General features: G+C 40.0%; 1 protein-coding gene across 3 annotated transcripts in view; it reads right to left on the bottom strand.

Annotated features, from left to right (window-relative positions):
- The window catches only part of RSU1 (Ras suppressor protein 1), a 244,137-nt gene that overhangs the window by 124,714 nt on the left and 95,896 nt on the right, over positions 1 to 23,527 (bottom strand). The window lies entirely within an intron of this gene.

Here is a 23,527-nt window from a genome sequence, read left to right as displayed (position 1 = left end):
CCCAACTATCACGCCGCCTGCTGGCCCCACTAGTTTTTTTGTTTTTTTTTTTTAAGGTATATATTGAATTGTGAATGACATTTTTTAATCTACTGTGGTGCACCACAGAGATTTTGATTTCAAAGGTCTTGAGTGAGATCTTAGAGTTTGCATGTCTAACAAGCTCTTAGGGAATCACAGTATTTCTTTTCTTTTTTTTTTTGGAGAGGTTTTTCGCTATAGGGCGTGTGCGCTCCCCAGACAGACAGAGAGAGCCATAGAGCAAGCAAACGGAAAAAATCACTCCCCAGGGGGGATGGTCATGCTGCAATCCCTTCTCCTCCATTTTCCTCTTGGGATCTTGGGCACGCATGCACACGCACTCGGCATGAGTTCTAAGCCACCGGGTCTAGGACGCGAACCATGGTCGACTACGTGGCAGTCTAACGACATAGCCATTACGCTAACTGCTGGTTCCCGGGAATCACAGTATTTCTAGCTCAGGGACCGCACTTTCAAAAAAAAAAAAAAATGTTCTTTAGGACTAGCAGATGGTGTAATGGTTACGTCGCTGGACTCCCACATGGCTGACCATGGTTCGGGTCCTGGACCTGGTGGCTTAAAACTCACTCTGAGCACATGTCTGCGTGTATCCAAGCAAGATCCCAAGAGGAGAATGGAGGAGAAGGGACTGCAGCATGGCCATCCTTCCAGGGGTGGGGGTGAGGGTGGGGGGGAGTGATTTCTTGCTTTCTGTCTCTGGCAAGTGCATTTGCCCTAAAGCAAAATCCCTCAAAAAAACAAAAACAAACAAACAAACAAAAAAACTGTTCTTTTGTAATGGTAAAAAAGATTTTAAACAAAACTTTTTAAAAATGTAAATAAAGTGGAAAAAAAAAGTACTCACCTTAAATCTATTTAGATATTTATAGCACTAAAATAAGCCTGAATTTTTAGATACTACTACAACTTTTATTAAGGATGTCAAAAAAATCCAAACATCAAAATCAATGAATTATCACTCTCATTTTTATCATAATTATTAGCTGTTATTTGTTGAGCATTTGTTGTACCAAGTATGGTTGCTTTAGGAACTTTGAATACATTTTTCCAAGGTGTCGCAACAATCTTATATGGAAGGTATTACTATAGTCTGTGTGTGTGTGTGCACGTGTGTGCACACATGTGCACATGTGTGTATACACACATCATAGGGCTTGTGAGCTTACCAGTGACAGAGAGAGGGAAAGTGAGAAATCACCCCTCTTAGGGTGTGGTTACTCCATCCCCCCATAAAAGGGTGATTTCTTACTGTCTCTGGCTCTTTTTCTAGCAAGTGCATGCACCATATGGCAAAACTAAAAAAAAAAAAGATTTGCCTGCTCCACTCTGCCTTAGAGGTTCAGGGAGCAGTGTACTGAACTGTGGCCAACCACGGATTCAGATTCCTGGTCTGGTCACCCTGAAACATGCTGGCTGTGCCCCAAATCCACACAAGATGGAGGCCCAAGGGAAGGGGACCATGACAATGATGCCACTTTGTTCAGAGTGCCTGTCTTTCCCCTTTTCCCTCTTTGTCTCTCTCTTTTGTGCATAGGCTCTCAAGAATAAAACAAACTTAAAACAAAATTTGACCATATGCAGGAGATTTTAGTTCTGGGCTCTTCATTCTATTTCACTGGTCTATGTCTGTCTTTAGGCGAGTACCACACTGTTTTGATTATTATAATTTTGCAGCAAGGTCTGAAATCAGGAAATGTGAGTCTTCCAGATTTGTTCTTCTTTTTCCAAGGCTGCTTTGATTATTTGGGGTCCTTTCAGATTCCACATAGATTTTAAGATGGGGTTTTCTAATAGATACATTACTGGGATTTTAAGAGGGATTGCATTAACTCTGTAGATTGCTTTAGGTAGTATAATATACTATCATTAATAGGCCAAAATGGGTAATTTTACAGATGCATTAATACAGCAAAGACATCCACATCCCTATTCAAAAGTCAAAATACAAAATGGAGGCATGATTTTGTTTAACCTAATATCTCATGTAATTATATATTGACCACTCATTCTTTTCTTTTTATTTTTAAAAAATAGACCTTTTCATTTTATTTTATTTATTTAGTTAGTTAGTTAGTCAGTTAGTTAGTTAGTTTTATTTGCTAGAGTGACCAGAGAGAGACAAGGAGCAAGAGAGGGAAAGAAAGTGAGAAAGTAAATCATCAGGTCTCAGTCTCGGACTCGAACTGTAGTCAGCCTAACCACCATACCACCTGCTGGCCCACCAATCCTCATTTTTAAAAGCAGAAAATTTAATTAAGTTGAAATTGTTCAACAAAATCACCACACCAGATTGAAACTTGAAACTACCTCAAGGATATTTTTCCTTAGAGGAGAAGTTGGAATAGGCAGGGCATCAGGGAGAAAGCCTTCAGGCACAGGTTGAGAGAGGTGGGCCAGATCATGGATATTGAAGTGAGTCTACCCTGACTACAACATTTTGTGGGAGGCTTGGAGCCCTTGGATGTTGGGATGGTACATTTTAATATATCTATATTTTTCAAAGAGAAACTTCTGCATTACTGCCGGGAAGGAGCCATGACTCATGTTTCACAACACACATGGCTGAGTCTAAGCACTGAGAGGCTGTACATGTTCTCATGGTTTTTAAGTGCTGTTATCTTGGGGAATCTAGGGTAGGGATGGGAGTCAATGGGATAGGCCCCTTGACACAGTCTCCTGCCATATCCTGCTATGGCACTACACCAGAACCAAACAGGACTCCCATCAGATGTAACAAGCAGACCCAGGACCACTGCCTTTTCACCAAACATATTAACCATACTTCTACCTCCGGTCTATAACCACATGGGCAAGTATACTATCTACAACTACTTAGAGAAGGAGTCAGGCCATGATCTGGATGTGGAGCCACTAAGGAGCCCTTTAAGGGATGTCTGAAGGGTATGTGGGTTATTGAATTTCAATTACCAAAGTATATAAAAAAGAGGAAATGACTTTTTATAAAACTTCACGGGAAACAAGAGGTCAAACCAGTATAGACTGATTGAATCAGTCTGAATACGACTGCATAACCTTAACAACAATTATCTTAATAACCTTCCCAAATGGCAAAAATGTACCCTTTTACTGCCTAACCTCAAAAACAGCTGCTAAAAGTCTAGCAATTTTTCAACCAATAGGGATAATACTGAAGTTTAAATGTCATTGTAATATATTACGAGGCACTTGCTCATATAAAAGTAGGAAACGAAATTAACTTTATTATTTTATTTATATATAAATACCCTTGAATCCAATTTTATTAAAGGTTAAGTAAGGGATCAACTCACTACACAGAACCTAAACTTAAGTTATATGTAAAAATGGCTTGTTTCGGCTTTGCTTCTCACTCTAGAGCTTATATTTTTATTACTTCGGTGCTATGCGTTACATTCTCTGCAGAAGCTGTAGCTGGAAAGGGTGTGGATGTGATGTCATATAAAACACGTACAAAGATAATTAAGAATTGTGAGTGACACGATTGCTAAGTCTACATTAAGAACTGCAACTTGATTTTCAGCAAATTCAAAATTCTTCATGCTCGAAAAAGCTATTGAGATGCTTTTGGTTACATATGAGAGATTCATTTTAATGTGTATTGGTAAAACTTATTTCCACTTGTTTTTAGGTTTAACAAGAATATCTCAGAAAAGGACATGAAAGAAAACCACAATCTGAAAGCAATGTTTTGTATAACAGTGCAAAAACACACACGTACATACTTGAGATATGAAATGAAAGCAAAACCGACATGCTATAGCAGAGGAAGTATTTGGAAGAAAAATCATTTCTAAATTACTACTCATACAGATGCAAGACAAATATATTAAAAAGGGCACCTTATTATCTAGTGTTAATCCAGAACTAAATGCAGGGCAAAGACATAAACTCCTGTGTTTGAAAAATTTAACAGTAAGGCTTAAGAAAAATGAAAGCAAAATAACTCTACGACTCAAGGGAAAAAAATCTACCACACCTCTCAATGATCTACTTAGACAATTTACCACTCCTAACACATAAAAAAAAAAGTATTGCTATAAATAACAGAGTGAAAATGGAGATCTACCACAATTTTGGACGTGGGTGAGGATGATTACATCATGGATTTGTTTCCAGTATTTTTGGAAAGCCAACTGTCTTAGGTTAAAAATATGAAATACTGTCACGGTAACAAATAACAAAAAAAGAAAGTACTATGATACTCTACTCCAGGAAGAAAACAATCAACAAACACCAAATCATTTTCAATGTGTGAAGGTGTTTCCGAAGCTCGATTTATTTGGGGGAAAGAAAAATACAGCTCAGATTAGTCAAGCCCTGGCTGGACTCCAGGCATTGGAGCTTCTAAACAATTCTTCTGATTACTGCTGGTTTACACAGGACTGCTGATCTCCAAATTATAGCTTGGTATTGTCATTTCCAAGTTCCAGACTATCTTGTATTCCTTAACATTATCATAAAAAAAACTAGTATAAGAAAAAGAGAAACAATGTATCTTCAATGATAAAAACTGTTTAAAACACAAAACCTTAAGCACTAACTAAATTGTTCATATACAACATTTTATATATAATTCACATTTATCACTTTCTAAAGAATTATTTTATTTAATTGTATTCATTGTCATTTTACTTTAATTGTTTTTTATTTTTTAAAGAATTATCTATTCCATTTCATTTATTCATTCATTTATTTTTTTTAATTTGACCAGAGAGAGAGAGAGAGAGAAGAGGGAAAGGGGGCAAGCAAGCCATCAGATCCTGGATTTGAGCCATGGTCAGCCATGTGGGAGTGTCCAGTACCTTAACCACCATGCCACCTGCTGGTCCCATTTTAATTTTTAAAGTTGACCAAAGAGAGACAGAGAAATAAGGAAAGTGAGAAAGCAAGCTGCTGAGACTCGAACCGTGGTCAGTCACATGAGAGTCCAGCTGCCTCAACCACCATGCCACCTGCCAGCCCCCACATTTATCATTTTATTTCAATTTCACAAACTGGAGACCTAAAGAGATGTTCAGAAGGGAAAAAAATTTTGGTAGTAATTTAATGTCAACAAATGAAAAAATGGTGCCCTGCCCTATAATCTAATCAATAGCTAGGTCAGCTAGTCTATGATGTAAATTTGAAATATTAAAAATATATGGTGAGGGGCTGGAAGGTGGCATGGTGGTTAAAATGCTGGACTCTCATAAGGCCAACCACGGTTCAAGTCCTCAACCTGGAAGCTTGCTTTCTCATTTTCCCTGCCACCCCACAACCCCCTATCTCACTCTCTCTGCTCAAATTAAAATATATAATAATAATAATAATAATGATAATAAATAAAATAGTTCTTTTAAAAAATAGTAAATGGTGAAGCTTAAGATAAACCAAACTGTCCCTTACAGGGGTCAGACTTATGGCTTAAATATTTAATCAACTAAATGGAGTCATTTGAGATCATTTACAGAAAAATCCAGTGTCCTCATCCTAGTCACTTTCCATCAGACACGAGGCTCACTGGCATCACCCAAACACATCACATGGCCTTTCTGCACCTACCTACGGTTTCATAGCACGGTTTAGTGATCTGCATGAATTCCCCAAAGAGAGACTATTACAGGGGAGTAGGCTCTTAATCCAGGGAAGAGCTTCAGAAAGACACCTTGGAGGAGATGGGGGACACACAGATCTTAGTGACTAAGGAAGAGTCCCCAGGAAGAGGGGAACTCCCCCAGGCAAAAAGTAAAACCACAATGAAAATAGGCAAACATGGGTGATGGCAGGGACTCAGCATTAGGAGCCTTCTCGCTAAGGACCTGCGGCTTTATCTGTCCATGCTATGAACCTGGAAGGTCACAGGAGGAAAGACACAAGTCCGATCTATTTCCTAAACCAGCACTCTAGACAGGTAAGCACCACACGGGCTTACTGGGATGTGGCCCTGAGCCCTGAGCCACTTCCCCAGTGACACATTACTAATGATGGTTGAATTGTAAAATGTTCTTTACAAATGAGGCCAGGTTCAAAATCAACCTTTTAATGCTATCATGCTCATCTCACATACTTGCACTGCAATAGGCCTTTCTTACTGGGTGAGAAAAGGATGGAAAATAGCTGCAATGGAAAAATGATGTTCTGGTCATCTTTCCACATTTCCATACATTTCCACTCAAATCCCAGATGCACTATATACTAGCATTCATGTTTTTTAACCTCTCTGCAGCCCAGCTGCCTCCTCTGCAAGATGAAGCTTCTAAGTGTTTTCTTCACAGGTTATTAAGGAATTAAAAATATTAATAAATGTAAAGCTTATAGGATAGTAACTGGCACATTGCAAGTACAATAGAAATACATACTATTGGTAACCACCAAGACTATCGCTACCATTACTCTACTATTATAACAACGGGAAAGAAGATAAAGGTAAGACCTTCTGACCCAGAAAATAGATATAATGAAGGACGGGAACTCATATCCAGATTTCTAGTTGTCGGATGCAGGAAGAGTGACGTCATCAACTTAACACAGAATTCAGGAGGGCAGAGGACCACCATTCTAGGCATATTAAATGAAATGGAGGGGACCAGCAGATGGCACAGCAGTTACATTGCTGGACTCTGGTTCAAGTTCTAGACCCAATAGCTTGAAATTCATGATGGGCACGTGTGCATGTGTGCTTAAGATTCAGGGAGGAGAATGGAGGAGAAGAGATAGTAGCATGGCCATCTCCCTGGAGGGGTAATTTCTCACTTTCCCTCTCACTGTCACTGTCTCTCTCTCTGGCAAGTGTTTGCACCCTAAGGCAAAAACCTCTACTAAATTAATTAATTAATTAATTAATGCATGTATGCAACAGGGAATATTCACCAAGCAGTAAGATTTACTAAAATCTAAAATATAAGGCAAGAGAAATACCAAGGTTAGGAGTATAGAGTTAAAACTCATGAGTAAAAGAAATTTGAAGTTAAAGTTAAGTATCTTCAAGAGATGGGTCTGTACAACTGTTATAGAAAGGTCAAATAGACAATATTCTAGACAATAGTGAAAATCAAGCTATCTGAAGACCACATTACTGTTACATAACTCAAACTACTACTATACCCATGAGGGGCCTTCAAAAGGTACTGGAAAATAGAATTAAAATACAAATTTAGTTTAGCACAAAAAAAATTAAATCTATGCATAGAGGTTTCACAACATGCATTTCCATGTACTTACATTTTTTTTTTTTTTTAGTTTTGCACATGTACACTTGCCAGAGAGAGGCAGAAAGAGAGAGATAGAAAATGAGAAATACCCTCTCAAAGGGTGATGAACATGCCTCAATCCCCTCCTTCATCCTCCTGTCCAGATTTTGGCATACACGCACACGTGCCTGTGTGATTTTCAAGCTTCCGGGTCCAGGTTTCAATCGTGAAATTGGCCATGTAAGCTCCAACTGCCTTAACCTCTATGCCCCCTGCTGGCCCTCCATGTGCTTTTTGAAGACCTTTTGTATATGATACTATTTATTACATTAGTTGATGCAGTCAGAGTTGGGGGAGTAAAATGCATGGCAAGATTTCATGATTCTTAAAGGTGTTTTCAACTGTGGGTACCATTTTCATGGACTGGAAAGAAAAGGGTGCAGTCACACATAAAGGTTACATGTCTCTTTAATTACATAATATGCAGTGCTGTTTTCTTTTTCATCCCTTAAATAAAATCTTTTCTCAAAAGTGTTGCTGTCATTTTAAATCTTTAGTATATATTTTTTGAAGAAATACCCTTTTTCCTTAAGCATTAAGGCTACATCTTCAGGGGGCTGCCATGTTGGTACCAAATTATACACACTAGAATAAAAGCATCTCGCTACAGGTCTATGAAGCATTTGAGCAAGAGCTCTGATGGCAGTTTTCAGATGCTTTTTGATGATGAATAACAATATTAAGCTCATACACGAAAGCAGCATACAATAATTCTCCATTCCCTGATATTAAAAACCTATAAAGGAACATAAAGCTAGCCTCAAACTATAATTCACCCCTGCTGGTTAAAGCACTCTTCTGAGTTAACTGGTCTCAGAGAAGAATGGGAAGATTCTGACAGGTTGGCAGGTATCAGGGCTGAAGCAGGACAGTAGATGTGCCTGCAAGAGCATGGGCTCAGAAGGTACAGGGCGGGATGCTGAGGCAAGTGCGGGGAGAGAGGCGGGCTGAGACGGCCCCAGAAGGAAACTGAAAGTTGACCCACTGTTCTCCCCTGTTGGAAAATCTTTGCATTATCACCCTGATGTTTTTAAATGTACTTATTTCTGAGGTAACTTAGAATACATATAGTTAAACAGAATAGAATAAAAACATTTTTCTACATTCTTTATCCTTAAAATATTTTTATTAATTTAATTATTTGTTGTATGAAAGAAAGAGAGAGAAAACACACCGACAGGGTCTCGATGCCACAACCCACCTCCTGTCTCAGTCAACACTGGATCATGGGCAAGCACACATCCAGTGCACTCTGGAAAGTCTGGACATGAGTGCATAATCTTCCCAGGTGGGTCAGCCTTGCAGGGTCACGTTTTACTGCTGCACCACTGTCTGGTCCCCTCCCTTCCTTAAAATGTTTTGAGTGAGTGTAGAGAATGAATTAAAATAAATAAAATGATGTTGCTAACAAGAGAAGCAAACAGGCATTGCCTTAATTGGCTGAATACAGGGAAATTTAGAGCAAAACAAGGGACAGCACAGGCAGTTGACACACGGTTCCTTAGAAGTAAAACATTACAGTGATTTTAGTTAGAGTCCTAAAAGCCCCCACAAACGCATCTCTGGAGGAAGGGCTAAGGTCTAAGGTGAAAGAGCACCTGCTAGAATAAAAGGGGGGACTGTGGACATCCCCAGAGAATGCCCATTCCACAGCATACAGCAGAAGAGGCGCTGCAGGGTAAGCTACGAACAGCACTGGCATTGTCTGAGACAGAAATGCCAGGACAGCGCAGGAGATGCAGTCAGCCTAACTTCACCGCCGGTCCCAAGGTGGGACAACTGGAAAGTGAGAGGGCTGTTACTTAAGCAAATGTGTGGTTCAAATGAGAACCAGGCCGACACACAGATCATCCATACCGTGGAAGTGAAGGAAATGGGTGAAATACGGGAGCCACATGGTAATGTGGATAAATCTCGACACAATGTCAAGTGAGAGAAGTCAGAGTACATACTGAGTGATTTCATGTATGCAAAATTCAGAAACAGCAAACTAAATAAAACTAGAAGACAGTGGTTGCCTTTGGGCAGAAAGACACGCCTGACCAGTGACTGAAGGGCCTAAAAGGACTCTCTGAGATTCCAGTAATATTCTATTTCTTGATCAGTGTAGTTGTTGCTTGAATTTTTGCATACTGATAATTCACTGCTCTATAAACTAATGTCATTTATATGCACTTTTCTGTATGTGTGTAATACTTTAATATAGTAGAGGGGGAAAGAATATCAGTGAATGAGAATAAACAATCCTATGGCCATCTTAGTAGAAAAAGCACGTCACCCAGTAAGCAGAAAATCACTTAGCATCACTTTATCAACATTCACTGCCAAGAAACAGTGACTACATAGTTCTAGAAAAGAAAAGGCATCACCGAATTTTTATATCCAAACAAATTACCTATCAAATAAATAGGACATAGACATCCTCAAGTGTTATGGTTTGAATATTTCTGTCCCCTCCAAAATTCATGTTGGAACTTAATCACCAGTGTGAGAGTAGTAAGAGGTGGGCCCTTCAGGAGGTAATTAGGTCACGAGGGTAGAGTCCTGTTGAATAAAATTAGGTGTCCTTATAAAAAGACTTGATGAGGGACCAGCAGTTGGCGTAAAGGCTATGTCGCTGGACTCCCATGTCCAGCGGTTCAAGTCCTAGACCCGATGGTTTAAACTCATGCTGGGTGTGTGTGCCGAAGATCCTGAGAGGTGAATGGAGGAGAAGGGATTGTGGCGTGGCCATCCCCCCAGAGGTGTGATTTCTCGCTTTCTGTCTCTCTGTGTCTGTCTCTCTAACAAGTGCACGTGCCTTATAGCAAAAACCTCTCCCCCCCACCAAAAAAAAAGAAAGAAAAGAAAAAAAATTTGATGGAGGAAGTACAACCCACTTGCCCATCTGCCTCCTGCCATGTGGGGACATAGCATTCTCCCCTTCTGGAGAATGGAGCATCTCGGCACCATTTTGGAAACATCAAGTAGTTCTCACCAGACAACCAAACCTGCCAGTGCCTTAATCTTGGACTTTCCAGTCTCTGGAACTGTGTGAAATCAATTTCTGTTCTTTACAAGTTACCCAGTCTCAGATACCTTGTTATAGAAGCACAAAATGATTAAGATACTAAGTGTGCAAGAATACAGTATATTTAATACATTCTTAAGAAAAAACTTGAAAATTAAGTCCAACCAATTAGAAATACATTAAAAAGCTATCAAAAAAAAGCTATCAACATATCTTGAAAAATGTTGCCTAAAAATAGTCCTATACATGTGTACAACATGTGTTATACACACATGGAAGTGTGCACACATACCTATTACATGTAACACTTTTTGATACTGTCCATCATTTTTATTTTTAGAGTGATCTTTTTGGAATTTATAACAATATTCTTATCTTCAAGTAATTGAAATTTTAGTAATTTCTTCCTTCGATTTCCTTATATTCAAATAAATGTAATAGCTTAGATTCTTTTTAATCTTGTCAATATAGTTACCTTTCTACCTCTTGACTCACTCTGATACCATAATATAACTTTTTTTTTTTAATTTGCTATGGAGTACATGTGCTTGCTAGAGAGAAATAGAGAGAGATTTCAGTTTACCAGCATTAAATGACACTGTTCTGGGACCAACAGCTGGTGTAATGGCTACGTCGCTGACCACAATTCGAGTCCCAGACCCAGTGGCTTAAACTCACGTCGGGCACGTGTGCGTGCATGCCTAAGACCCCAGAGGCGGAGAAGGGATTACAGCATGGCCATCCCTCTCATGGGGAAATTTCTTGCCTTCTGTCTCTCTGTCTTTCTGGTGAGCACACGCGTCCTATAACAAAAGTCTCTCAAAAAAAAAAAAAAGACTGTTCTTCTCCAGACACACACCTACACCATGGCTATGCCTCAACCATTCCTCTGCTATGAAGTCTCCATAAAAATCCCAAAGGATTTTTAGGATTCAGGGTTTAGGGAACTTCTGGACAGCTGGACACATAGAGGCTTACAGGAGTGTGAATAAGAAACTCTGTGCTGGGAGAGTGGCGTGCCCAATTTCACTGGGACAGAAACTCCTGTACTCAGGACCCTTCCAAACCTTATCCTTGTACCTTTTCATCTGGTTGTATATTTCTGTTCTTTAAAATAGCCTTGATAATAAACAACAAATATGTAAGCAAGTGTTTCTCTGAGTTTCTGGTAAGCCACTCAGAGAATTAATAGAAACTAGAGAGGAGGTTGTGAGAACCCCAAACTCATAGGCAGTTGATCAGAAATTCTAAAGGCCTGGATTTGTGACTGGTGTCCGAGGTGGGAGGCAGTATAAGGAACTGAGCCGTCAATCTACCGGATATGAATGCTGTCTTTAGACAGCATCAGAATTGAACCAGATTACAAGAATCCCAGTTGGTGTCTGCTACAGAACTGAGTGCTTCACTGCTGGTGGGGGAAGAAATCCCACACAGTTTGGGATCAAAGAAGTTATCCCTGCTGTGAAGGCACAGTAGGAGAAACTGAGTCTTTTCCCCTACTCACCTACCCTACAGGCTAAGTGTGTCAGAGGCATACCTTCAGTAATAGTCATCAAAACATATCAATTGTTATTTCAAGTCGGTGGTATTTTGAGTGAATTTGTTTAGCTTTCTGGATGTTTTAGTTCTTTAAAAAAAATGAACACAGAGCCAGTCAATGGAGTGATGGTTGAAATGACTGGATCCCATTGCGTCGTTTGAATCCCATATCCGGTGACTTGAAAAAACATGCCAGGAATGTTGTGTGCCCAAAATTCCAAGAGGAAAATAAGAGAAAAGAGGCCTACTTCCCACCCCTGCAACTGCCCAGGCCTGGGGGAGGTGCTTTCTCTCTCTCTCTCCAGCAAGCACATAGGAAAACTTAAAAAAATAATAAATATGAATTATTTTTATAGTTGCAACATGATCATTTTTTCCCCCAATTGAGTTTGTTGGTATAAAAAAAATCTCTGGGGTCAGTAGGTAATATGGTGGTTAAGGCACTGGACTCCCCACATGGCCAACCACAGTTCGAGTGCTGGACTTGGGGGCTTGCTTCCTCACTTTCCTTCTCTCTCTATCTCTCTGGTGAGCACAAATGCCCTTTAGCAAATTAAAATAATAATAATAATAAATAAAATTAAATAATTTTTTTTTTAAAAGACCTCCTTTCCTTTTGTTCACCACCCTCCCTATCGTACACACACACACACAAAAAAAAAACCTACGTTATTTAATGTACCTAAAAAATGGGCCTCCTTTTCTACTATCTGTCTACCAAGTCACAAGGTTCAAGGAAGATCATGACTGAACAGGATCATCACATGGGAAGGAGCTGTGCATGCCTGACCATTCCACAGACCAGATGTCATCCTCTGGTGACCAAAGTTGTCTTCCTGTTATCAAAACCAACACTCTATAAAGTCCAATAAGTTTTCTCCTAAAAACTCCCTGGAGTTAATGAGGAAAGTTTCCAGTAACTAATTAATATGCATCCCTAACAACAAGGGAGCAGGATGCCACCTGCCCAGACCTGCGGAGACAGCAGTCCTCGACTTTAGAGCCAACCTGCCTGGGAGGAGGAGAATGGATGTCCTGCTTGGCTGCGTCTTTTGTGGAGAGATCAGAGTGGGTACCTGGATGGAGGCATATGGATGCACATGCCCCGCCCCGCCCCGCACCTGTTTCAACTTTTACATTAAACTGAAAAAAAACAAACGCGCACCTTTTCAGAGGTACATACGTGTTTCTGGCTAATTCACAACCACAATGAGGGCCAATTACAGTTCAAACAGCAGCTAGTAGAGATTTCTGTTTCCTTAGAAATAGCAGAAGGCTGTTCCACTGTGGACTGCAGCTACAGACATGGCTGTTTTACCAATCATGCAAGGTAAAACTACAGCTGGAACTTCTTTTCTTTTTTGTTTTGTTTTATTTAGAGAGATTTTTGCTATAGGGCACGTGCACTCACCAGAGTCAGATAGAAAGCGAAAGTGAGAAATCACTCTGCCAGGAGATGGCCATGCCACAATCCTTTCTCCTCCATTCTCCTCTTGGGATCTTGCTTGGGCATGCACACACACACACACACACACACACCTAGCAAGAGTTTTAAGCTGCTGGGACTCAAATCAACAGTAGACTACATGGGAGTCCAGCAACATAACCACTATACTGCCTGCTGATCCCCAGCTGGAATTTCTAAGTTGCATTTCTAGAAATATACAAAATGCCCAACCTGGGCCACTGTGCTTGCCACAAATTTCCCAAGATCCTTAGGAAGGACTTTTCTCACTTTTCACTTTGGATCCACACTGAGAAGCAGACCCTGAAATGTCCAGTGGTGACAGGAGTACACATCAACAGTAAAGTGATAAAATAAGAAAACTTGAAAACAGTATTCAAGACATCGCTAGCCGAACGGCTTTGTGCTAATGACTCCTACTTTTAGATGACACGCCGTGCTATTTAAACAACTGAATTTCACTGCAGACATCCTTCAGGATCAGATACCAAGGCAACCACGCTGCTGCCAGGTTGTGGGTAGCTGCGGGGAACTGGAGGAGGGAGAACGCACTGATAAGGATCCAAACACCACCACACACTTAAAAAATTGTCTGAAGAAAAACTAAAAATTGGACTTAATTCAACATCCATCTGGCATCTCCGAAAAAGAAAGAAATAACTTAGGGCTCCCTGTCTTTAACAAATTTTTATATCTCAAAACTGGAAGTAAGGAAGATGCAACCCTCTGAATGAGATTATTTTAAAGAGATTTTTGTGCTTGGCATTTCAGTGATATTTCTGGAAATGACATGTTTGGTTGATTACTCAGGTATGAAATATTAAGCTAGTAGTCCCTGTATCTTACTCCTGTTAGACCAGCTAAAAAGCATGACATTGCTGCTGTCAAAAAACGTCATAAAAGACTCATACTTCAAAATCGTTTTGTGTCAAAAGCTATTAATCATAATATCAATATATAGAATGAGGGAGGTGAGCAATATAAACTTCGTTTCTCCCCAGTATGAATAATAAAGCGCAGTTATGCATACACCTCCATCCACCCCTCGTCAAACCCAGCCCCAGCCCCAGTGGAACCAGGATCCTGAAGTGAAGCAGGATCCAGCAAACCAGCCAGCTCATTTGGAGAATAACAAGTGGGCCTGCCATGAAGTGGGAGAGTGATCATTACCGTGAAGACAACTGCATTCTGAAGCTCAGGTCTACGTAACTGTGAGTGGTAGGCTGAAAGATGGCCCCACCGAGGTATGCATGTCCCAAGCCCTGGCACCTGTCATGGTCAGCTTATAAGGAAGAAGAGACTCTCTAGATGTAAGTTGAGGTTCCTGAGATGACAGATTAATACTGGGCCTGATATACTCACAGTGGTCATTCTACGAGGAATGGGAGGAGTTAGAGTAAGAGATGGTAACACGAGGACAGAAATAGACTGTTGTGATGTGCTCTCTGCGGTTAAGGACAAGACCACAAGCCAAGGAATGCAGATGATCACTAGAAGCTGAAGAAGGAAAAGAAACAAATTTTCCTCCAGAGCCCCTTAAAGGAACCCGTTAGGGTGATCCCTTGTCTCTAACTCAGTGAAACGGATCTCTGACGTCTGTTCTCCAGAAATACAAGAGAACAGATCGTATTGTTTTAAGCCATTAAATTTGTGATAATCTGTTATAGCAGCAATAGAAAATTATTTCACATGCAAACATAATTCTGGATACTTAACCTACATTACCTCTTATAGCTATTCACAATATCATGTTCTTTAACTTCGTAAATTTCTCATGGCCTCAAAATCCTACTCATAAAATATCTATGAAAGGCACTACCTCTTGTTACACAAAGTGAGAGTAAACTACTCTTAAATTGTCACAGAAAATACTCAATTAAATAAAACACATTTGGGAGCCAGTAGGTGGTATAGTAGTTAAGGTACTGGACATCCCACATGGCTAGCTGACTGTGGTTTGAGTCCCAGATGCATTCCCCAAATCCCAGAAGGTGAATAGAGAAAGGGTGATTTCTCACTTTCCCCTCTCACTGTCTCTCTTTCTCTCTATCTGGTGAGCACATGTGCTCTATGGAAAAAACCTTAAAAATAAAATAAAACAAAATTAAAAAGTTAGAAAAAAAATATTTTGATTCTTATAGAAGGCTACCAAACATCGTTAGTGATATTAAAAAAAAAAAACAAGAATACAGTTTTATATCATATGAGATTCATAAAATGAGTATTCTTTTATTAACCTCCCCATTTTCTTTTGTACGCAGTAGAAAGTTTCAGTTACAGAAAAAGAAAAATGAAGAAATAAGCTCAATCACATGGCGATTCAGGTCAGAAAGGAGCTGGGGGTGGGGTGGGGGGCAGAGGCTTAGCCTAGGAAGGCAGTTACTACTATTTGCTCGGCTCCTGGCTCCACCTCTCTTCCCTACTCATTAGAGCCACAAAGGAACAAAATGATAAGGAAACCTTTGACGCAGTCCAAACATAAAGATATTTTAACTTTTATTAGAAGGTTGCAAAGTCAGGACTTCTACTGAGTCTGAGTCTTCTCGTTTTGCTTTTTGGTCTTTGGAATTTTTTTTATGGCATTGATTTCATTGTTTATGTCAAATGCTGTGAAAATGGCTGCAATAATCCCTCCCCCCACTAACCAACCACAGCCCTGCTAGTTTTCCCTGCCCATGCTGGGCATAGTCACGTGATTTGCTTTGGCCAATGGGACATCAGCAAATGTAAACCAAGAAGAGACTTGAAGAGTGGCTGTGCACATGCGGCTGTACCTCCTTCGTGTGAGCGGCACGCTGTCCTGTGTTCTGTAGAAACTCCACAGGAAGTGAATGTTTGTGTTCCCCCCAATTCAAATGTTGAAACCCTGACGACCATGTGATAGTATCTGGAGGAGGGACCTTTGGGAGGTAATTAGGTCGTGAGGGTAGAGTCCCATGACTGGGATTAAAGCCCTTAAAAAAGAGATGATGATCTCTCTCTCCCTGTGAGGACACAGCAAGGAGGTGTCCATCCACAAAGCAGAGAGAGGGCCCTCACCAAACACTGGCTCTGCCAACACCTTGACATTGATTTCCCAGCCTCTAGAACTGTGAGGAATAAGCCGCTTTTGTTTAACTCACCCAGTCTATGGTATTTTTGTTACAGCAGTCTGAGCTGATTAAGATTGTCCTGAAACATTTTTAGACTATTTCAAGCTACCATGATTTTGCCTAGAACACATTTTTAAAAATAATTATTTAATTTTTGTTTGTCATTATTATTATTTTAACTAGAGAGAGAGAGGGAAAGTGAGAAAGCAAGCTGCCAGGTCCAGGACTCAAACCATGGTCAACCATGTGGGAGTCCACTGCCTCAACCACCATCCTACCTGCCAGTTCTTAGGATGCATTTCTATTGCAATTACACTTGGTACTACAAATAGTTCTTTAGTTGTCTCAGGTTTTATTAGATTATTATTAGCTTGGTTAGTTAGAGACAGAACTGTCTCATCCCTTTTGTGTCTTTCATAAAGCCTAAAAAGATACTAGCTAGTAAGATTAAATAAATACTTCCTAGATTCTGGGCCAGCAGGTAGTATGGAGGCCAAGACACTGTATCCCACATGGCCTGCTGCATAGTTCAAGTCCTGGACCTGGTGGCTTGAAAATCAAACCAGGTGCATGTGTGTGCATGCCCAAAATCCTGAGAGGAAACTGGAGAAGGAATTGTGGAATGGCTATTCTTCCCAGAGGGGTGATTTCCCATTCCACACCCCCAACTCTCTGTCTCTCTCTGGAGAGTGTATGCACCCTATAGGAAACAACGAACATCTTAATAGATTCCAAACTAGTCTACAGAATGTAAGTCATTGCTAAAAGCATGGAGTCGGACAGAGGTAAAGTGTTCCTGTGTGACTGGACAAGTTACCTCCTCTAAACTTATTTTCTCATCTGTAAAATGGGGAAAAAGGTAACTGTACATTACAAGAATATCTTTTTTAAAGATTAAATACCTGATTGAGGGCCCAATTAGAATATGTCCAATCACCTGTGCAATACTGAGGCCACAGGGGAGGCCCAGGTTGACCTGAACACCTATAATCCTGCCTGGCTGGGAGGCTACAGGGAGCAGCAATGCAACACCATGTCAAAGGTGCCTGCCTTTCTCTCTCTCTCTCTCTCTCTCTCTCTCTCTCTCATGAAAGAACGTGATTAAAAACAAACAAACGAATGAAAAAAAAAACACACACATGACGTGTGTCTCTTATTTAGGGGGCATAAACACTCATAAAAGAAAATTATTAATAGCATCATCAATATTATGAACACATTTTCAACTTTATTCATTTAAAAACTTAAGTGATTTTAAGGCATTGACGTGCAAACTTTTCTTAATCGTATTAAAACAAACCAAAAAAAAAATCAATGTTATTTACATTGGCATTTGCTACAGTTCCTATAATCATCCCAAGGTTATGATTTGACAGTGAAACATCTGGTAGTTTGAAGAAAGAGCAAGTTGTGACAAAACCAAGAATGGTTATGAAAGATACAAACAGAGACCGGCAAATCTTTCTTAAAGAAGTAGGTAAACAGTGAAAATGTTTTAAAAGCACACTGGCACTTTTATTAAAAGCATGAGTCAAAAAAAAAAAAAAAAGCATGAATCAAAGAACAAGATTGATCACTGGATCATCCTCCTAGGAACACAGCAAGTTGAGAACTAATGCTCTCCAAGATGTGGTCAAGTTAGGCCACTCAGAGGTTTGCATTCTTTAACAGCAAATTACAGCTGGCCAAGTCTTTGAGAACAATTGCTTTCACGTGGGTCAACTGAAATGCCCCAACAATAAACCTTTGACACTAACATTGATCTTGCTAATTGCATCTGCCACTATATTTGCCTCTTTCGTTTCCAGCCACCCTCTTTGCCCACACTATTCAGTGTGCTAAATGGTCAGAACACACCAAGTGACAGATGTAGTGTTTCACTGGCAATTTATATAACTGACTACAGCACTGTCGTTGTAGTGAATCAGAATTTGTCTCACATTGTCGCATATAACCTTTTAAATGCAAGGGGGAAAAATGCCAACACCTGTTTAAAGTTTAATATATGAACATCTACCATTATGCCCTATGAACTAGTTTGGAAGAGAGCACATCAAATGAGTGATGGATTTCCCTTCTTTCTGTAGCTATACAGTCAGGCACAACCCATTCAAGTACCCTGGGTCCAGTCACTATTCTCTGCTTGTATCTGCTTGCATGCGATTAGAGAAAAATCTGGATGATACTTAAAAATGACATCCCTACTATTCAGCTAATGGAATCCTGAATAAAGAGTTAATGGGACCAGCAGATGGCGTAATGAGTATGTCTCTGGACTCCCATGTAGACTACTGCAGTTCGAGTCCTGAACCCGGTGGCTTAAACTCACGCCAGGCACATATTTATGTATGCCCAAAATCCTGAGAGGAGAATGGAGGAAAAGAGATTGCAGCATGGTCATCTCCCATGGGGGATAATTTCTCACTTTCTGCCTCTCTGTATCTCTCCAGTGAGCGTACGTATCCTACAGCAAAAATCTCTCTTGAAAAAGAAAAAAACAAAACACTCATCCCAGGCATGTGTGTGCATGTGCCCAAAGTATCTAGAGGAGAATAGAGGAGAAGGGACTGCAGTGTGACCATCCCCCCAGGAGATGACCTCTCGCTTTCTGTCTCTCTCTCTCTGTCTTTCTGACAAGCACACATATCCTATGGCAAAAATCTCTCTCTCTCTCTAAAAAAAAAAAAAAAAAAAAACAGTTAAAACAAAGAATATTTAGGATGGGAACTCTATACCACAAGCTCCATGGCAGAAAAATAGTAATATTACACCTCACTGACAGTTATCAAAAATTAATCCTGACTTCTGCTTCTAGGCATGATAAAAGTATATAATATCATTGTTTTGGGACACTAGGCGACAGACAGCATAGGACTATGACCCCTGAGGGAAGGGAAATAACTGAGAGGAATGCCACGGTCACTCTAGTTTTCTCCCAGAAGTATTTTCAGACAGGGGTCCAGGAAGTGGGAGATTAACAACACGGTGGTGTTGCTAAGGTAGGACAGAAATCAGAGGCTGAGTCCCCTAAGAAAGCTAGAACTAATGGGGCACAATAGCCAAAAGAAAGAAGCTATGAAGAGAAAGAAGCCCTAGAAACTATGTAGGGGTTTCCATGAGCTCTTCTCCAAATAAAAACTGCAATGTCCTTGGGGGCTGGCAGGTGGTGTGGTGGTTAGAGGCGCTGGATTCCCACATGGCTGAATGTGGTTCAAGTCCCAGACCCAATGGCTTGCTTTCTCCCTTTCCCTTTCTCTCTCTGTCTCTCTCTGGTCAAATTAAAACATAATAACAAATGGGGGACCAGCAGTTTGCGTAATGGCTATGTTGTTGGACTCCCACGTAGTCGACCGCGGTTTGAATCCCAGACCTGGTGGCTTAAACTCACACCGGGCATGTGTGCGTGCGTGCCCGAGATCCCAAGAGGAGCATGGAGGAGAAGGGATTGCGGCATGGCCATCCTCCCTGGGGGATGATTTCTCACTTTCTGTCTCTCTCTGTCTTTCTGGCAAGCGCACATGCCCTGTAGCAAAAACCTCTCCAATAATAATAATAATAATAATACAAAAATCAAATGGAATTAACTAAATAATTCTTTTTAAAAAATTACAAAGTCCAGGGTCAGCTCTTTCAAGGTTGGGAAAGAAAAACACACAAAACAGAAACTACCAAAAAAAGAATAGCTAGAAGGGGAGATGTAAGCCAATCACTGCTTTGCACAGGACTAGAAAAGATTCACATTCTGATTAGCTAGACCGTAGAGACCTTACTACACACCCTGGCCACCAACTCTCAGACGTGTTAGGAGTGGAGATAATCTAGCCCTGGAATAAAGAGCAGCATAGATCAACCCTAAAACTCAGTAGGCTGAGACTACAAGGAAAGTCCAGGTTCCATCCTCAGCCCACCTTAAAAGCTGGGTGTGGCGGTGCACATCCATGGTCCCCACCACTGAGAAGGCTAGGGGGCGGTTGTGGTGTGACCCGTCCAAAATACCACATACACATCACGCACACACACACCAATTCTATACATTAGCAATGAATAAGCCAAAAGTGGATTTGTAATTAAGAAAATTATTTCATTCACAATAGCATCAAAAATAATAAATTCCTTAAGAATGAATTTAACAAAGTAAAAACCATAAACTCTGAAATCGAGAAAACACTGACAAAGAAAATTAAAGGAGGTCTAAGCATGAAAATACATCTCATATTTATATATTTGAAGGCTTACTATTGTAAAAATGGTGATAATCCCCCCAAGATCGATAGATTCCATTCAATCTCTATCAGAATATCAGTTGGCTTCTTTGATAAAATTGATAAACTAATCCTAAAATTCATATGAAAACTTAAAGCCCCCCCCCAAACAGCCAAAACAATCTAAAACAAACAAACAAATAGAAAATGCACACAGTTATATAACTATTAGAGGGGACAGGAACCCATACATTGGACTCTGAACTGAGAACTTAGATACTGGAAAACAGCAAGCTTCTCCATCGAGCACTTAACAGGAGTTTATTAGGGTAACTTCAGATAAGAAGAGTCTGGTGGATGGTGATCCAGAAGCATCTCAGCTGCACTCTACACCGCCTTGAAGCAAGTTGGAGTTTTCAACGGGAAAGCAAAGGGGCTAAGCAATAAAAGCAAGCCTGAGGAAAGCAAGCCGTGTGGCAGACTCTCAAAATCATTAAACTTTTCCTAACAAAGTCCAGTTCCATCAGCAAGGGACACAGGTCTTTATCTCAGACAGAAAAATTTCTGCTTGGATCCAGCCAAGGGTTCCTAGCATGGGCAGAAAGGAATGGGGGACTGCAAGATGATGTGAGTTCTTACAAAACTGGGGTTCTGGTTTGTCCAATCACATATTCCAACCTAAAAACTTAGTACAAAACAACAGTATTGAAGACAGTGTGGTATGAGAATAAGGACAGACATATAAATCAAAAGAACAGAATAAAAAATCCAGAAATAAGACCATATATTGTAGTCAAGTGATTGTTGACAAGGGTGCCACATTCACTAGGGTGAATATTCCCATCTGATGGGTAAAGAAGTCTTTTCTACAAATGGTACCAGGTCAACAGAGTAACCACATGCAGAAGAATAAAATTGGATCCTTTTCTCACACCATAAAAAAAAAGAAGAAGAAGAAAAAGAAAAAAAGAAACAGATCAAAGACCAAAATGTGACAGTCGAAATTATAAAATCTTAGGACTTGAGAGAGATGGAGGAATTGAAGTGTGAAAGCTAAAGGGTATGAAGTCGCTTTCTGAAGTGAGAAAGGTTCTGAAGTAGCGATGATGGCTGCAGAACTGTGTAAACGTTACTAAAAAGTATCATACACTCAAAATGTGTGAGTTGTACAGTATGTGAATTGTATCTCAATAAAACTTTTATCAATTAAAAAAAAGAATCTAGCATGATCCAGTAGGCTTTAGTATAAAAATGCAAGACCAGCTTAACATGTGAAGTTTAACATGTGGAGAATCAGTCAACGCAAGTCACCACATTAGCAAGTAAAGGAAGCACATCAGGCACCTACTGCTGTCTAACACCGTTCCCAGACTGCACATTAACAAAACTAACATTTATTATCTCATGCCCTTTCCAGTGGGCACACATCTGACAGTGGTTTATCTGGGTGATTCTGGATCAGAGCATTTCAGTTTGCAGTCAAGCTGTCAGTTAGAATCTGTCCGACAGCTTGACTGGGACTAGATGATTAGGTTGACCTGAACACACTCCACATACCTACACGCACCTATAATCCTGTCTTGCTGAGAGGCAGCCAGGAGGACCACAGCAATGCAAGACCGTGTCAAGGATACCTGCCCTTCTCTCTCTCTCTCTCTTGCTTGCTCTCTCTCATGAAAGAAAAAAATAAATTTAAAAACTGTGTGTGTATGTGTGTGTGTGTATGTCTATTTTATTTATGGGAGATAAACATTAATGAAAGAAAACTATTAGCATCCCCTAATGATGATACATGTTACTATGGGCACTTTTTCAACTCTATTCATTTATAATACTGATGATTTTAAGGCACGGACATGCAAAGTTATTAAAATCTTATTAAAACAAAACACCCAATGTTTTTTTCCAGGTTCACCTGGGTGGTTGCTGACAGAAGGCTTCGGCTCATCACAACATGGCCACTCCAAAGGGCTGTTCATTGATCATAGTATAGCAGCTGGCTTTTTCCCCACAGCTAGTGATCCGAGGAAATGAGAAGGAACGAGAGAAAGCATACCAAAGACAGAAGATGCAGTTCTTACAATCTAGTCTCAAAAGAGACATACCATCGTTTCCACTATACTCTGTTGGTTGGACAGATACATGGGAAGAAACCATGCACAGCTGTGAAAACCCAGCCGTAAGGACGAGGATGACTGGGGTGGGGTGTGGGGGCATATGGGAAGCTGGCTTCCAGAGGACATAAAAAAAACATACGATCAACTCAATAGATACAGAAAAAAGTGACAGCACTTACCACCCATTTATAAAAACTTAGAAACAAGGAAGATAGTGAAATTTTCTCAACCTGATAAACAATAGTTTCTAAAAACTGATACCTAGCATCATTTGTAAAGATGAATGACTAAAAACCTCTCCTTTAAGGTTAAGACAAGGCAAGAATATTCTGTTTTATCATTTCTTTTCTATATTTTAGTGGAGGTCCAAGACAGGGCAATAGGACAAGAAAAACAAAAACAAACTTTAGAAAAAAGGAAATATAATAGGTTTCATTTGGAGAAAACATGACTATATGTATAGAAAACTTCATATGTCACTCTCCCATAAATCCAAGAACAACCAAAAGTAACTATTAGATGTCAGAAGTGAATTAAAGAGAGCCACAGGAATCAAGTTCAATCTACAGAAAACTTACATTTCTCAAAATTAAATTTTTTAAATGTTAATTATAATATCATCCAAAACAAAATATTTAAAGATAAACAACAAAGTATATGCAACTGAACAATAGAACATTGCTGAAAGGATTTTTTTAATTTAATTTTGTTACTATTATTTTTTTAAATTTGACTAGAGACAGACAGAGAGAGAGAGAGGGAAAGTGAGAAAGCAAGCTGCTGGGGCTGGGAATCAAGCCATGGTCAGCCATGTGGGAGTTCAGCACCTCA

Source organism: Tupaia chinensis, unplaced genomic scaffold (assembly GCF_000334495.1).
Source record: "Tupaia chinensis unplaced genomic scaffold, TupChi_1.0 Scaffold000647_1, whole genome shotgun sequence".
Lineage (NCBI taxonomy): Eukaryota > Metazoa > Chordata > Mammalia > Scandentia > Tupaiidae > Tupaia > Tupaia belangeri.
Note: the sequence above shows the minus strand (reverse complement) of the source record. Positions and strands in the feature narration are given on the sequence as shown.